The sequence below is a fragment of the Lynx canadensis genome, chromosome D2, assembly GCF_007474595.2.
Source record: "Lynx canadensis isolate LIC74 chromosome D2, mLynCan4.pri.v2, whole genome shotgun sequence".
Taxonomy (NCBI): Eukaryota; Metazoa; Chordata; class Mammalia; order Carnivora; family Felidae; genus Lynx; species Lynx canadensis.
Window position 1 is genome coordinate 19,661,738 of NC_044313.2, and position 5,247 is coordinate 19,666,984.

General features: G+C 44.2%; 1 pseudogene; it reads right to left on the reverse strand.

The window, feature by feature from the left end:
• Positions 1 to 535: 535 nt before the first annotated feature.
• LOC115526885 lies at positions 536 to 2,970 on the reverse strand (annotated as a pseudogene).
• Positions 2,971 to 5,247: the final 2,277 nt, after the last annotated feature.

Sequence of the window (5,247 nt, forward strand, 5' to 3'; positions counted from 1 at the left end):
AGGACACAGCCAAATGTACTCACTAATTCCCTATTGCTGGATATGTGTTCATCCTAGTCTTTTGGGCCCCTACTGCAAGGGACTGAGGGAGACCTAGCCCTTCCTGTTCTTCGTCCAGCATCAAGATCCCACCAAATGCACAGCTTGGGTCTCTGCCAAAGAGAGTCCAATGAGACCAGCCACTGTCAGAGCCAGCCTGTCATACAAGTACTGAGTCACTGATGCCTGGGGCCAAGAGGAGCGGCCCAGTTCCGCACCTTCTTTTACTTCCAAGAATGACACAGGACCAGAGGCTATGATATTCCCATATCTTGCACTTTCATTACAGCCTCCTGCACCACCAAACACATACAGCTCACAGCTTAGATGGGCTCAGAGAAGAAACAAATGCCACTGTGTAAGTGTCTAAGTTTGACACTTTTACTAACAGTTCATGCAGTCCTTCAAACAAATATTCAGGGAGCTGCTTCTGGGTGCCAGGCCTTGCCCTTACGTTGCGGGGCGGGGGGGGGGGGGTGCTGTAAATCACTGAATGAAACGCTTCTGCTCCTGGAGAGCTTATGTGACACGTGACACAGGGCTGGGTGGGAGGAGACACACAGACAGTAAAAACACAGTAAGTGAAGTAAGTTATATCAGCTATTAAGAGAAAACGTGCTACGGTTGAAAACAAAGCAAAGTAAGGGAGATTGGACGGGGAGATGCAAAATGCAATTTTAATAGGGCGGCGGAGCAGAAATCATGGGCGTTAAGTTATGTTCTGGGCAACTCCTTTCTTTTTCCTTTTCCTTTTTTTTTTTTTTTTAATTAGTCAAAAAAAAACTTCATTTGTTTATTTAGCTTTCGGACTCTGTGATTGTGCCTTCAACACTTTCACAATGATTTTCTGCTCCTCAATAAGGAAAGCACGCTTGATCCTGTCACGGACACACTTAGCGCACATGGAACCACCACGGCCCTACTGACGTGTTTTTTTCATTTCATAAGAACCTTAGGCCTCACGGCACGAACTCCTTGGCCTGGGCACGCACCACATGCGGATTGATGCTGTCCCAACCTCCTTGGAAAGGTAAACAATACCATTACCAGGGGCTCAGGGCGGCCTCGTTTTGTCTGAGGCTGTATTGTAGGACGGCTTACCACAGTGCGTCAAACACAGGACCCTTCTGGAAGCCTCTTGACACCATCCCAGGAAGAGGAAAAAGAAAGCGTTTGTGAGTTCAAAGGCCAAATGGGCAACTCCTTTTTGCAGCTGCCACTGGTCAACTGCCCAATTATCATTGCCACCATTAAACTGTCATTATCACAAATGTCAAGGTAATAATAAAGTATCTTGGTGTCACAGCTGTCTTCAGTTATGTTGTTTTAGCAATTGCTTGAAATAAACATAGCGTTTGCTTAGGACTTAAAAAAGACTAAAAAAAACAAAAACAAAACATTTTTGTTGTCCAGAAATTTCTGTTGTTGAAAGCTTTGATGCAACAGGATTCAATGGGTATTCTGAGTGGTCATTTCCACCCTCTCTATTTGGATCGAAGATGAAGAAATCCAGCCTGGAAACTGCCTGTACCTTGAAAGGCACAATCGGGTCCCTGGCTGGAGAGGAAGCCTGGTTGCATTATGATGCACGTGTATTCAGCACTTTATTCTCCTCAAAGTGTGTTCCCGTGTCATCTCACTGATGGTTATAACAAACCCCACATCCTGTAACAAGCCCACACCCTGACCCCCTTTAACAAAGGTGGGACCTAAGAGACTCAGCGCCCTATCTCTGCTAACACAGTGACGTGAAGGTACAGCCAGACCACAGCTTGGGTTTCTTATACCTCCTGGGTCTGTTCCCCACCCCCCCACCCCTTACACCACCTCTCCAAACATAAAGGCAGGCTGTTTGTGTTCCTCCAGCCTTTTCAGACAGGCAGGCAGAATAACGCATACGTTGGAGAAAACCAAACTTCGCTCCCACATCAATTCGCACCCATGAGACCCTTCTGAGTGGGTTTTTTCATCACAAAGTCCATTAGATCTATACTTAGGTGGCTGTCAACTTGCTCCTTCTGTCATATTCAACAAACTATGTGCCAGGGACCCTGTCAGATGCTAGGGACACCAAGATGAAAGACACTGGCCCCAACCTGAAGGACTTCGTGGAGTATTCAGGGGTGGACCAACAAGAGGCAAGCATGGAGTGAACACTACTTTGGGGGGCCACAAGGCCTCACAGGATAGGAGCACCCAGCCCATGTTCTTGTGTGGTGTCGGGGACAGTTCCCTATAAGACATGAGGTCTAAGCAGAATCCATAAACAGGAAGGGAATGTTTGAGTTGAGGAGAAAAGGTAGTGCAGGGAGAGAGAGCAGGAGGCAGTTAGGGCCAGGCGTGGACAGTTAAGTGGGGGCTGTTCCAGAAAGAGCTTCTAAGCAGTCTGAATCTCAACCTACAGGCAGCAAGATGCTACAGCAGGGCTTTGAGCAAACAGACAAGATTAAGGCTGAACTGGTGTGGAGAAGAGAAAGATCTGAGGACAGGCCCAGCTGGAGGCAGGGGCAGAAGCTGGGAGGCCTGAATGAAGGCAGTGGCAGTCAGCTTAGAGACGGGGAAAGATTCACCAGAAAGGGAGAAGGACGTACAAGTTGGAACAGGACAGAAGGCCTGGCTCTGAGCCGGCGGCCTCCGATCGTTGGTTAGGGACCCCTCAACTACTGGTAACTGCCTACCTGTTTCATGAGCTTGCTGGGATTAAATGGGACAAGCAAGGGGGGAAAAGGTGTCCTGTGAGCCCTATAGCACAGCAGGAATACGGTGCCATTCACTCAACCCCCGCACTGTTACATCTGTAGACACCTCATCACTAGGAGACTTAAAATTACTCACAGGCACGTAAGTTTCCTCTGCTCACTAGAGAATTGAAGTAGATGATCTCTGGGTCCTTTCCAGCTTGAAGTTCTGCAGTTTTGTCATCTTATCCATCTTGTGTCCCAGTTTCCACGGTAATAATTATTTCTCCAATGAAAAATTACTGGACGAAGATTCATCAGTAGAAGAAAAAGAGAAACTAAGCTGATGAGTGACTGACCCTGAAAACTAAGATGAAAAAGTGTGCGTCCTTTTTTTGGTTTGTTTACTTTTTTTTCTTATTTTTCTTAATCTTTATTTATTTTTGAGAGAGAGAGACAGACAGAGAGACAGGGTGCAAGCTGGGGAGGAACAGAGAGGGAGGGAGACACAGATTCCGAAGCAGGCTCCAGGCTCCGAGCTGTCAGCACAGAGCCTGACGCGGGACCCAAACCCACGAACCGTGAGATCATGACCTACGCTGATGATGGACACTTAACTGACTGAGCCACTTAGGTGCCCCTAATATTTACTTATTTTTGAGAGAGTACACGTCGGGGAGAGGCAGAAAGAGGTGACAGAGGATCCAAGAATCCAAAGCAGGCTCCACACTGACAGCAGAGAGCCCGATGCAGGGCTCAAACTCACAAAGTGTGAGATCATAACCTGAGCTGAAGTCGGACACTTAATTGACTAAGCCACCCAGGTGCCCCTAACATGTGTGTTCTTTTTTTTTTTTTTTTTAATTTTTTTTTCAACGTTTTTTTTTTTTTTTTATTTATTTTTGGGACAGAGAGAGACAGAGCATGAACGGGGGAGGGTCAGAGAGAGAGGGAGACACAGAATCGGAAACAGGCTCCAGGCTCTGAGCCATCAGTCCAGAGCCCGACGCGGGGCTCGAACTCACAGACCGCGAGATCGTGACCTGGCTGAAGTCGGACGTTTAACCGACTGCGCCACCCAGGCGCCCCAAACATGTGTGTTCTTTAAATGCCTTGAAGGGTTGGAGCACCTGGGTGGCTCAGGTTCGTGAGTTCAAGCCCCGCATCAGGCCCTGTGCTGAGCCTGCTTGGGATTCTTCCTTTCTCTCTCTGCCCCTCCCTTGCTCATGCTCTCCCTCTCTCTCAAAATAAATAAAGAAATTTAAATAAATAAATACATAAACATCTTGAAGGGTCATATTTAACACGCTCTGTTCAAAGACCCAATAATAAAAATTCAAAGGTGTTTTCAACCAAAAGTGATTCTTATCATTTTTATCTTATCTTATTTGATTTTATCTTGTCATTTCCTAATATGCTAAATTATCATTGACCAAATATTTACCCAAGAAAACTAAAAGATGTGTCCACATAAATACTTGTAAAGGGATATTCATACCAGCTTTATTTGTAAAAGCCAAACCCTGGAAACAACCTAAATATACATCAACAGGTGAACGGATAAACAATTTATGATATATCCATAAACTGGAATACCACTTGCCAATAAAAAGTTCCAAACTTTTGGTATGTGAAAAAAAAAGGGGGGGGGATGAACTTTAAAATCGTATGCTGAAAAACAAACCCACAGAATGGAAAAAAATATTTGCAAATCACGTATCTGACAAAGGTCTAGTAACCAGAATTTATGAAGGGCCCTCACAATTTCACACAAAAAAGATAAACAATGAAATTTTTAAATGGACAAAGGACTTAACAGACATTTCTCTAAAGGAGATATACAAATGGTTTTGTTGCACAAGAGAAGATACTCAACATCATTACTCATTAGGGAAATACAAACCCAAATCACAATGAGATACCACTTTATACCCACTAGAATGGCCATAATTTAAAAACAAAAAAACAAAAAAAAAAAAAAAAGGAAAATAATAAGTGTTGGCAAGGTTGTGGAGAAATAAGAATACTCATTCATTGCTGGTGAGACTATAAAACGGTGCAGCCACTTAGGGAAACAGTTTAGAGGTTCCTCAACAAATTAAACACAGAATCACCGTATGACTCAGCAATTCTAATCCCAGATATATACCCAAAAGAATTAAAAAACGATGTCCAAGCAAAAACCGGTACATAAATGTTCACAGCAGCACTATTCACAATAGTCAAAAGGTAGAAAAAACCAGAAGCCACCAACCGATGTATGGATAAAAAGTTGTCTCTCCATATAATGGAATATTATTCAACAATAAAAAGGAATAAAGTACTAACACAGGCTACAACATGGGTTAACCTTAAAAAACATTATGTTAAGTGAAAGAAAGCCTGATTCAAAAGGCCATATATAGCATGTTTCCATTTATATAAAACATCCAGAAAAGGCAAATCCATAGAGACAGAAAACAGATTAGTGGTTGTCAGGCCTGGGGGAGGAAGGAATGGCGAATAACTGCTCACTGCACACAGGGTTTCC